This window comes from Heterocephalus glaber, unplaced genomic scaffold, assembly GCF_053883595.1.
Source record: "Heterocephalus glaber isolate CG9 unplaced genomic scaffold, H.glaber_assembly_v1.0 deba00001460, whole genome shotgun sequence".
NCBI classification, from domain to species: Eukaryota; Metazoa; Chordata; class Mammalia; order Rodentia; family Bathyergidae; genus Heterocephalus; species Heterocephalus glaber.
Window position 1 is genome coordinate 914,343 of NW_028258307.1, and position 12,455 is coordinate 926,797.

The window sequence follows — 12,455 nt, forward strand, 5'->3', positions numbered from 1 at the left end:
CTCAGCTTCTCACAGAGGTGACTCCCACGTCCTACAGCTCAGGACCAGTGTGGACGTCTCCTCTTTGCTCACAGTGCCCACGGCCACCCTGTGTCCCCACAACCCTCACCACACGACAGCTCTGGGGCAGGCCTGCTGGCCTCGCTAGACGGAGCCCCTGCACAGGGACAGGTCCTCCGGCCTCTGCCACTTGGGTAAGCCGGTGTCTGCAGGGTCCGGCACCTCACAGCTCTGGGTCCAGTCCTTACTCCTGGTTCAGGGACTGACGCTGCAGGAGCACCCACGTGCATCTAGGGAATTCCCAGTAACTGCAGACCACGAAGTAACAGTCTTTAGTTCCCATGTAGTGTGGGTCAATGAGGGTGAAATCAACAACCGATGACAAAACAAATGGCAAATCTATCAAAGCCCTAGAAATTTCAAAAATCCTCTCAAAATATGTTATCAACTATTCTTTCCTTTCCAGATGAAGTAGATCTCCGAGCTACAAAGGTTCGGTCATGCCAACCCTGAATGACTGCTAAACAGAGTAACTTCATTCAAAAACAAACCAAGTGAAACAAAAGCAACAGCCTGCCGTAGACCTTGAGCCAGGCGCTCCTGTGTGTTGCTGCCACCTCGCTGGGCTCTGGCCGGTGGGTATTGCTGCTCCCTTTCCAGGGAGTCCCCGTCACTTGCCTCCAGCTCCACAGCTGGCCTGTGTGTCCTTGTCACCTCCCTCCTGCAGCCCAGCCCCAGGGTGGACTCCGTCCTGGTGGATGAGATGAGCTTTTGTAAATCAGAACATCTCTCTGAGTTGGAAAGGAGCCAGTGGCAGAGCGCCTGTTTGCTGTCCCCACACAACCAGGTTAATTCCCTCGTTCTCCATCGCCAAATCCCAGGGCCATGTCCCTGCCCGCTCACCCAACTTCTAGGCCTTGGAGCACTCTGAACAAGGTAGAGATGTGAGACACCGAAACTGGAAGGGCCAGAGACCTACCTTGTGGTGTTCAGCGGCTCCTCACCATTGCTCCTCAGATGGCAGCGCCCCACTAGCTATAAGCAGCAGGTCTACAGAGAAAGCCCATCCCCAGATGGCTCCAACTCCTCTCAGTCAGTCTGTGTAGCTTGTGGCTTCCTGCAGTAGCGGGCAGGGGTGTCAGTGCCCTGTCTGTGATCGGAGCTCCAGCAGCTGCCCCCAGGAGCCGGTCAACAAGAGCCTCCTCCAGCGGGCATTGTGAAGTCTTCTGTGGGTTCACTGGGTCCCACAGCCCCTCTGCCCTAGAGAAAAAGGACCACAGCAGGTGACCTTCCTCTGCCCTTGGGCCACACTGGTCACAATGCCCCCCTACCACCCCAAGGTTTCCTCCTGGGGTTTTGGTTTAGTGGCTTGGCTAGAATTTTCCCACACCGAGTCTGACAGGGGTAGCAAACCTCCAGCCAACTACAGACTACTTTGCTCTGCCTTGCAGACAAACAGCTCGGGGCCTGCTTGTGGCAGCCAGGGCAGCGTTGCCTCAGCCTTGTTGGTTTGGTTTTGCCTTTTAAATGATACTAATAATAGCTAGGTCACAGAATGCTATGTACTTTCAGTGGCCAGGTGAGCATGAACGAAATTGGTTTTCAGTAAGAGTGAATGCCTCCTGGGTTTTGCAGCACCACAGCAAGTAGCTGATCTGATCTCAGAGCTGCTTCAGTAGTGCTGCTTCACTTGGCTATGAAGAGTTAGAGGAGCAGAGACAGGACCCCGGCATCTGGAGTGGTGGGGAGTGTCCTGCTCCACAGCAGGCTGCCCAGATGACATGAGACCTGCTGACCCAGAGCCAAGGTGAGCCACTGGCCAACATCTCCTCCAGGCATCAGGGGGAGCCAGGGGAGGCCCTTCTGGTCCCTGATGGCCTAAGACCCTTGAGGGGTGTGGGGCAGACCTGCCAGTTTCTGCACCACAGCCCACAGTCTGGAGCGTTTTTCCTTGGAGTTTAGGGCTGTAGAAAGTTTTCAAGAGGTGTTCACAGTAGCAACAGCAACACAGAGTTCTAAGGCACTGTGGAAGCAACCTGCTTCATTTTCCCAACACAGCTTTTGCGAGAATAAGTGAGTTCATATGTAAAATGTGCCTGTCACAGCATTTAGTGCCTAGTAAATGACAAATACTGGAATCTGGTGTGCATATGCAAATCTAAGTCCCAAATCTCATCTTTCGTGCTGCTTCGTCTTTTCCTGTACTTGGTTGCAAAGGGCTTGGGAAAGTGTCCAGCACCCTGAGGATGCTCAGTACATGGTAGTGACCACTAGTGTAAAACTACAGTGGCCTCCTGACATGTAAGAGTCCGACCTAAGTGTTACACAAGTTGAGAGAGTTCCAAACTCCTTAAATTTATGATTTTAAAGGTTACTGATTTGAGATAAGAGTACTCTGGCTTCTCATTTAAATTCCATTAACACAACAAACTTCTGATCATCTACTCTGCGCCATGCACACACTAGGAGCTGGAGCTGGAGCTGTAAACAGACACCGGCAGCCTGGAGGACTCAGCCTGTGGAGCATGGAGAGGGCGTCCTGTGGATGGTTACAGTGGGGCACAGTAAATGTGGTTACAGTGGCCTAAGAGGGCACAAAGGCAAGAGCAATAACCCCATCAAGGATTATTGGTGGAAGTTATCAAGGGAGTGGCTTTGAACTAAGAATCCTGCAAACTACCTCTCAGGCAGATTCCTGGGTTGAATATTTTACTAAACAGGGATTTAGCGCAGCAGCTGGAATTGCCTCTAATGCTTTATCAGTGGGGCCTGAATATATAATTGTTCGGACAACACAAGTCCATAAATTTGGACTTGATGCTATGGAGAATAAAACATGGAGCAGGAACTCCAGTTTCCTAAGAGAAAATCCATTTTCCTCTGACAATGGTTCATCTACTCCAGGCTAGAGTGGGAGGAACTATGGGAGTTTGACATGGGGAGAAGTTTAACTGTGCTGGCCTTGATGTGGCTTGAAAATAAGTCACCTCTCTCTTCAACACACACACACACACACACACACACACACACTCCAGCCGCTACTCAGAAAAGAACAAGGAAATGACATGGAGACTGGGTGCCAGGTGTCTGAGCAGAAGTGAAAGTTCACTTCAGCCACGTTTGCTCTCACAGTGTCCATGAGAAAAGCAGAAGGGAGGTGGGGAGAGGACCTGGGGAGGAGATGGGGGGCAGCTCGCCATGTCAGGTGAGGCGAAGGGTGTCTGCCCTTCATTAGACACTGTTGTTGATGACCACAGAGAGGTCCCTGAGGGCTGGGCTGAGACAACCCCAGCTCTGAAGCTTTCTGCCTCACTGCTCCCATTTATTTTTGCACATGTGAGGTGACTTATGCAAAATTCAGAGCTCTCCTTCCATGAGTCTACACCAGCCTCCTGATAGCAGTTCGTCTCTGATCAGAATCAAAGCTGTAGGCAATAGAATATTTGAGTGGAAGAAAAGAACCTAAAACAATCCAGTCCAAGATTCACCTCCATGGATGGTGGTATGAGAAGCTGAGCAATTTCCTTTTGAAGAAACAAATATAAAGCTAGACAAATTGTAAAAACAAAAACCAAAACACCATGTTAAGGAGCTAGAAAATAACCAAAACCAGAAAACAAATTGAGAAAAGCCTACTGCTCTCTCTGAATGGGCAATGGTCTGTGGTCTTCTCTCCTGGGGACCCCCTTGCCATCTTAGCTATGGAAAAGCACAAGTTTACTAGTCAGAGTAGTGTGCTTGGCTAGAGGTTGTCGGTGAAGACAAGCAGCTGCAGATAGCAGCTTAGGTATGGGGTGGGAAGATGAAAACCAGTAGTTTTGTGGCCTAATGCTAATAGAATCAGTTCTAGACAGGAAGTGAAAAGCTGCAGCTTTATCTGCTTGAGGTTATATCTTGGTTCAGTGTGGACAGAGGTTCAGCCAGAATTGCAAGTAAGAGCACTATGCAAGCGCTGATAACATAAATGTCCTATATGTTCCTAACTGACTCTTAGATAGGCATAAGCGAGGCCGTGGGTGGGGGAAACCCAAGGGGGTACAGGAAAAGCGAGCGCCAAGGATGATTGGACGACCGGCTGCAGATCTGAATGTGTTCCTCCAGCCACGCGGGGTGGGCAGTGGAGGGTGGAAGGCTTCCTTATTCAAGGTGTCTGAGAATAACCTCCGTCTAAATAATTGGAAGATTATTATAAAATGAGGGAAGAGGGCCGGGGATTTAGCTCAGTGGTTCTGACGCCTGCCTTGAAAGCGCAAGGTTCCGAGTTCGATCTCTGGTCCCCCCCCCAAAAAAATGAGGGAAGAAAAGACACTCTGAGGGGAAAAGAGCAAAAACAATGTAAAATATGAAGAGTAAAAGCTACATTATGACATTAGTGATAGCACGCCATGGAAGAGACTAAGTCTGTAATATAAAACCAGATTCAGTGACTAAAATAAAGCACAACGGCTCTCAGGAAAATAAAACAGAAACCGGAATCACTACAGTGCAAGAGAGAAATGGGACAAGAATAAGCATATAAGTAGGTATTTGGAAAACAATCTTTAAAAGAAACAGAGACAAAACAAGTAGGAGGGAAAAAACCCTGGAGAATACAGAGCACATGCAGGATGAGTTTAGGAAAGGACCACTTCAAAAAAGACTAGCTGGGCCAGGGATTCAGCTCAGTGGTTCTGGCGCCTGCCTCGAAAGCATGAGGTCCTGAGTTTGGTCCTTGGTACCAAAAAAAAAAAAAGTGTTCAAAAAAGACTAGTTGCTATTGCTGGAGAGATAACAGATAAAACTGAACCACAAAATAAGAAAACTAGGACGCTTAAAAAAGAAGAGTCAGAGAATCTTAGGAATTAATAGAAAAAAATGAAACATTTGGAAGATAAAAACTGAAGAAAACTCAAAAAAATAGAAAGACAGGGGGAAAAAATAGAAGAGAAAAAGGGAAAAAATTAACTTGAATAACAGAAACTTCCATAAAGAAGGAAGAAAGAAAACAGAAAAGAAGAAATCATGAAACATTTAAAGAAAATATTTTAAAGTGAAAGTCCTGTTCCAGATTGAAAAGGTCCACTGAAGACTCAGCATAGTGATAAAAATAAACACATACCAAGGGCCTGTACCGCAAAATTTCAGAATGATGAAGTAAAGAGAATAGTCACAAGTTTCCAGAGAGAAAAACGGATAGTAGCGGGTCAATAACCAAAATAGCTTCAGATTTCTATACGTAACCCTGGAACCTAGAATCTGTTATTTAGTTTCCATTATGTGCGAATTTTTCCACTATTACTGATTTCTCCTTTTATTCCAGTGAGGTCAGAAAAGACGCTTGGCACAATTTTAATCTTTTAAAATTTGTTGAGATTTATTCTGGGACTGAACAAGTGATCTACTCTGGAGACTTTTCCATGTGCCTTTGCAAGTACATACCTTCTTCTCTTTTGGGTTTTAAAGTTTCTATATGTCTGTATAAGATCCATTTATCAACAGTGTTGTTCAAGTCAGCAATCTGTTTGATTTTTTTCCTGTCTGGATGTTCTACCCATTATTGAAAGTAAGATATTGAAGCTTCCTACTCTCATTGTATTGCTGTCATTTTCTCTCTTCAGATCTATCTTATTTGCTTTATGCATATTTAGGCATATATGTGTATATATATATTTATACTTGTTTTATCTTCCCATTGAATTGACCCTTTTATTATTATATAATAACCTTCTTTATTTCTAGAGACAGTTCAATACTCAAAGTCTACTTTGATACTCATATTGGCATCCTTGTTCGTTTGTCTTATTCTTTTTTCTTTTTTTGGGTTACAATTTGTATCTCTTTCTAGTCCTTCATTTTCAGTCTAAGTGTATTCTTAAATTTAAAGTGTATTGTATTCTTAACTGGGAGACCCCAACCTCAGCTTTCCTTCGGTACTCTGGCTATATCATACCACTTTCCTGGCTGGCAATTTTTCTGCTTAGAAACATGCTTATAGTGTTTTGGAGCTTCCTTTATATGTGATGAGTTGCTTTCTTCTTGCTGCTTTTAAAATTATTTGTTCCTGACTTTTGACAATTTGATTATAATATGCCTTCATGTTGTCTTCTTTGGGTCGATCCTATTTGGGGGTTTTATTTTACCTTCGTGAATTTGGATATCTATTTCCTTTCCAAGTTTTAGGAAATTTTCAGTCATTATTTCTTTTGGTACTGGGCATCAAACTTGGGACCTTGCGCTTGCAAGGCAGGCAATGGAACCACTGAGCTAAATCCCCAGCCCACAAATTTTTTGTTTTAAGAGTTTGCTAGGAGCTGGGGATTTAGCTCAGTGGCTCTGCTGCTTGCCTTGCAAGCGCAAGGACCCGAGTTTGATCCCTGGTACCAAAAAAACAAAACAAAACAGACTTTGCTGATTCTTTTTTGTGGCTGATTGAGTCTGCTGTGGATCATTTGTATTAAATTTTTTTCACTCCATTCATAGTATTCTTCAACTCTAGAATTCCTGTTTGATTCTTTTTTGTATTATTTACATATCTTGTTGAATTTCTAATTTAGTTCAAGTATTATTTTGCTGATATAGTTGAGTTGTCTATTTGCATTCTCTTGTAGTTTGTTGAGTTTCTTTAGAACAATTATTTTGAATTCCTTGTCAGGAAATTTGCAGCTCTTCATTGCTTTGTTTATTAAAAATTTATTGCATCCTTTGGTGGTTCCTGCTTCCTTGATTGCCTCGTGATACTCAGAGCCTTGTGTTGGTGTTTGCAGGCAGGAGCAGTCACCTCCTCTCAACTCTGTGGATTGGTACCGGGGAAAAGACTTTCATCTGGGGGTGGGCTCAAGGGCCGGTGCGGTGCGGGGTTCCAGGGATGTGCATGAACGCTTGTCCGAGGCCTGTGGGGTGTATGTTGGGCAGCAGCTGGCAGCACCAGGTTTGGTAGTGGGCACTGGTGGTGCCTGGGCCATTGGACTATCGGGTGAGCATGTAGGGGCAGTGACAGTAGGGCTTGGAATGCCGGGATCTTGTGCGTGCGTGTGTGTGTGTGTGTCTGTGTGTGTGTGTTTGTGTGTGTGGTGGCAAGTCCAGCCAGGCAGGCACAGCGGCAGCTCTGGGCACAGGGGCTGCAGCCGCAGTTCCGGCTGTGGAGGGGCAGTGTGGTTTGGGCCCAGCAGCTCCATCTGCTGGGGTCGGCCCTGTGAAGATGGCATCCTTTTCAGTGGTCAGGGCTGCAGGTCACCATGGCAACAGCAAGGCTTCTGGGATTCCCAGTGAAGGAAGCTGTTGGATTCCTGCTGCCTGCCTTTTCCCCCCATGAAGGAAATCAAGGACACGGAAAAACTTCCTGGCATTGAACTATGTCTGAGGTTGGGGTGACATAGGCAAAGAGCTTCCTACGTATTCCAATGCCACCATGCTCAGTTTTTGTCCTCCCTGGGGGTTTTGCAGCTTCCTAATCATACTCTCCAGCACTCCCAAAGCTATTTTCATCTGTGGTTGTTGTTAAATTATTGTTTTTGTCGGTGGATGAGGGGTGGGAGCTTCTAGCCTGCCACCTTGCTGACATCATTCCATATCTATTTTGTTTTTTAAATGTTAGTTTGACCAACTAGGTTGATTTTCACTATCATTCAGGAATCAAGCCCCAGAGAGCAAAAGCAAATGCTGGTGTGGAGTTCCTGGATGGGAGTCTGTTGAGCCTGAGAAGCTGCCGGATCCCAGAGGATGAGCTCAGGCCTTCCTGCCATGTAGTGTGAAGCTGGAATCCCAGTTGTATCAACTCACCAGCCGTGAACTTTCAGCTGCGTCACCTAACTGCTGGGGACTCAGTTTCCTCATCTCTAAAACGAGGAAGACAAGGTCCACTTCTTAAGGTTCTTGTAACAACAGGTCTGACAGTGGTTGGCTCTCAAAACGCACCCCAAATTTTTGTTACCATTTCTTTTAAGTTAAACACACAATGCACCCAGTCATGAAAGTCCTCGCCTGTGAGTCCCTAAGTAACACTGAAATAGCTTGGTGACCAACAGCATAGAGTCCCCTAACCTGGCTGGGGTGTGTTCCCTGGCCTCGGAGTGGGATGACAACGACATCTATTCTCTAGGGTTGGTGAAGATTCAGTGAGCGATGGACACAGAGCTTTTAGAGCAGTTGCTGAGCCCAGAGAAACATCTGGACGTTAGCCTTCATCACTGGGACCACGTTGGCTGGACACTTGGAAGGCGTGACCATGGGGACACCCAAGGTCCTCGGGGAGGGTTGGTAGCTCTGAATCCTCAGGAGGACTTCACTGCACAGCTGTCCTGGTTGGTTGCAGCCAGAGGCCAAGCTGGCTTGCTGGCACTGGTACCTGTGAGGAGGGCGGCCTATTGCATGCACCCTGACTGTAGCTGCTGGCAGAGCAGGTCATGGCACCCACAGACTGCCCCCCTGCTACGAAGGGGGTGCTGGTCCAGTCCAGGGACAGTCTACCCCAGATGTGTTTTGCCTTTTGTTTGCCCTCTTGCTTTTTAGCCCATTTACTTTAAATGTTGTATTTGGTGACAGTAGTTAAAAGCCAGGAGATTTCTATTTAAATCCAGGTTCCTGTTTTGTTTTGAGAAGTCCTCAGGGTGGGAATCCCTCACGGCAGCGATCAGAGGAGCTGGGCAGGGTTACCCCTCGGCTGGAGCTTTCCCCTCATCTCCAGGGTGCTTGGCTGACTTCCGTTGGCCATTTCTTCCTCCATGGTGCTGTGGCTTTGTGCGCTGTCGAAGGCAAACCTGTTTTAAGCCCCAACCTTCTATCACAAGTGGGACAATGAATGACAGAGAGAGGGGCTGCCCCTTTGCCTGCTGGGCTTGGTCACACGATATTCTGGAATTAATAAGACCTTGGGGTTTTCCACCTCTCATTTACCTCCTCTCCCTCCTGTAGCTGAGGATACTTAGGCTGGAAGCGGAAAGGGGGTGGCACAGGGTAACTCAGTGTGACCCCAGCCCCTCCCCAGATTTCTCTTCCCTGCTTCTGCTGCATCCCTGGCCTCACAGCTCTGTGCACTTCCATGTCCCCTCCCCGCCGGGAGTCTGAGGGTGAGCTGCTTTATAAAGGTTCCTTTCCCTGGTGAGGCCCTGCTTCAATCCCCTGACCTCTGCCCTGGTGTAGAGAGCAGAAAGATTGGAGGCTGATATGTCAGAAACATTTCACGTTGGCTCTACCACTTGCTGAATGTGACCTTGGTTGAGGAATTCAAGTCCTCTGCATTGTTGCTTTCCCTTTGCAAACAGGAAGCAGCAACTTTTATCCCATGTTGGGCTGTTATCTGGGGGAAAACGCAAGTGTTGGTGCAGAAGTCTGGCACGGAGCTGGAAAGCCAGTTCCCTGTGCTTATCCTGAGTAAGTGTGTATTCAAAAGCCAGGCGTCCCCATGACTGTGTCCCTGTATGCACACGCGCATGCGCGCACACACACACACACACACACACGTGCGTGCACACGCGCCACAGGTGGCTCCACTTGCCTGCGTGTGTCCGTGGGCTGTGCTGCAGCCCAGCAGGGGCCCACAAGCTGTTGACTTCCAGCTGCCAATGGCCCCAGGCTGAGCGTCCCACCGGCCCAGAATGCTGCACTTCCCTGGGTGCTAATCGAACTCTTCTGGCAGTTTGAACATCAGCTCAGCAGTGCAGTTTGGTGCTTGGCCTATGCTCAAGTCCTCCCAGAGAGACACCTGGTGTCTTCTGCCTGGGTCCTCCCGCCCCCCGCCACCAGCCTTGCTCAGGAAGGGCTGCCTGTTTGTGAATGATTCAGACTCCACCTGGTCCGGCAGGGATGGATGTGCTTGACACCTTCTCCCAGGCAGCACATCCACTGGGCTCCACCTCCAGTGGCGTCTGAGTCTGCCCACTGTGTCCACTCCCATTGCTGTCTCCCAGGGCAGGGTGTCCGTGGCCTGGACAGTTGCTTTCTTGATCACTTTCCACTGCCCGCTCCCCACTGCTCTCCCTTGGGTGGCCCTTTCTTTTCTGGATGATGCTAATCAATACCAAAAGGGGCCTCTCCTATGGGCTTGATTGCTTGCCCGTCTTTGCTCTCCAGAATACAGTCAGACCCATGAGAAAGGCTCTTCTCCCTGCGAATCACTGTACCCCAAGAATCTGACTGGTCCTTGTGAGTGACCAAGACACTCCTCAGATCTGAGTCTGATGGCCACCATTTCACAGGGTTAAGAAAAGAAAGAATTTTGCTTAAAGCCACAAGCTAGGGAGCAGAGGCACAGGATCGAATCCCAGGCCTCCTGGTCTGCAGTCCAGTCCTTTTTTCTCTCCAACATTTGCCTCTTAGAAAACACTTCCCAGACCTCCTTTCCACAATCCCACTAATGACCGGTTTGAGTTGAGAGCAGATGTGCTGGGAACTTCAAATCCTGAAGGCTGAGCTGCCACAAACCAAACTTGCTCAGTAATTTAAAGAAAGGGCAGTAATATCTGCAGCTCAACTGCTGCAGGCCCTCCTGAGACCCCCAGGGACCCCGAGGCGTGGCAGAGCCCACCCTGGTGAGTCAAGACCAAGCCAATGGAAGTTGTTGCAGGCCTGCACATCTGGGAGGCTCCTGGGCTCCCTGGGCTGCAGCAGACGCTGTCACTGAGCTTGGGTCATTCCATGGGACACAGACCAAGCCCAGAGCAAGAAAGAGCAGGCTGGTTGGTGGGTGGGCTGGGCTGCACAGGCTCAGGGACTGCAGGAGTCGGCATCTGGCAAAGTTCTTTCTGGGAATGAGGAGCAGGAGGCTCTGGGGAGGGCAGGGAAGCCTGGAGGCCCTGGAAGACCTTGGGATCTTCTAACTTGCGGCACTTGGGCCCCAGGTAGCTCTCACAACTGCTCGAAATGCTGCCCATTCCGTATCACAGATGGTCTTGTTACTTTGTTCCCAAAGAGACATATCCATAACACATCAAGATAAAACATGCTTAAAGAGGATGGGATGGAGGAATGGGGCGAATGGGAGATGAACGCAGTACAGTAGAACAGAGTGAGGAGGAACAAAGACAGCAAGGCCAGAGCCGCAGGGCAGCTTCTCCAGCTAAGGGGCCGCCTGCTTGGCTCTGGGTTTCTGGAACAGAGAATGGAAAGCACAGCCCAGGGCTCAGGACCACAGCCTCCAAAAGAGAAAAGCAACCCAGCCGATCAAAGAAGCCTAGTTCTTGGGAGCTGAGCTCACAGGAAGTTCGACCTGGTGTCCCAGAGCACCCAGGGGGTATTCTTGGGGGGACACTGTGCAAACTAGGACCCAACCTCCCCAGGACTCATGACAAAGCTCAAGGACCATGCTGTTTGTTTATTTCCTGCGGCACAAGGTGTGGCCCCAAGGAAACTGAGCAGACAGGAGTCTACAGTCCCTTGTGTGGACTCTTCTGGCCTTGAGCACTTGGTGAGTCAGGCTGTGGACAAATTCTTTTGACCCTCTGGGCTTCAATTTCCTCATCTGTAAAAAGAGAATAATGCTCCCATAGAATTGCTACAAGGATTAGCAAAATTTATGAGTGTCAAAAAAAAAGTTCAGTGTACTATTGACTCAGGGACGGGTTAGATCAATAGAATTGAACAGGATGACCCATGCATGCATGTAGTAAAATCAATTGTATTAAAACATTGTTACTTTAAAACAACAGAGAAAGGAAGATATTTTGATAAATGACGTTGGAGCACTTGGACATTGTTATGGTTTAGATCAACAATGTCCTCCAAAGGTCTCATGTGCTCATAGGTGGGGCTTTTGAAAAGTGACTGAATCTTGGCGGTCCTATAGCTGACTTCCTCTTAGAAGATGGGGTCTGGTCAGAAGAGGCAGGTCACTGGAGATGTGACCTGAAAGGATATATCTAACTCCCAAGCTCATCCCTTTGTCTCTGGTTCCTGTCCACTATGGCATGACCAGCTTTTCCTCCTCTATGCCCTTGTGCCATGCCATTCTGCCTTGGCCAGTATCCATGAGCCAAAATAAATCTCTTCTCCTTTAAGTTTTGGGTGTTTGGTATTATATCTCAGTGACAAAAAAGTAACAAAGACAGATTTTGATACCAGAAAGGTGGGGTCCTTACCAGGACCATCCCTGACCATGTGGTTTAGAAGTTTTTGTAAGTGGCTTAAGGAAGGGATTGGAAAGGTTTGGAGATGCTGGCTAGAGATGCTGTGAGCTGAGCTTGATGTGAGATCCTAGTCAGGGCTCAGAAGGCCAGACTGCTCATAGAGGTGCAGACAGTAAAGATCAGACTCAGGAAGTTTCAATTAGGAACAAGGACACCACTGGCAGTTGGACTGAAGGCTGTGTTGTGCTTTGACAGAAAATTTATCTGCATTTTGCCCATATCCTGAGAATTTGCCAGTTTGAGGTTAAGTGTGGTGGACTAATTATCTGGTGGAGAAAAGTTCAGGGCAGCCCAACATTCAGGCTGTAGCATGAGTACTGCTTGCTGCTTTTACCAAGATATACTGTGAGAAACAGG

At 48.0% G+C, this 12,455-nt stretch overlaps 1 protein-coding gene across 2 annotated transcripts in view; it reads right to left on the reverse strand.

The window, feature by feature from the left end:
- Positions 1–1,260, reverse strand: part of Blk (BLK proto-oncogene, Src family tyrosine kinase) — a 47,035-nt gene extending 45,775 nt beyond the window's left edge. For both annotated transcript variants that reach the window (XM_087216740.1, XM_004848453.3), the window contains exon 1: positions 980–1,260. The gene's annotated coding sequence lies outside the window, so the exon portion shown is untranslated. The remainder of the gene's footprint in view (positions 1–979) is intronic.
- Positions 1,261–12,455: the final 11,195 nt, after the last annotated feature.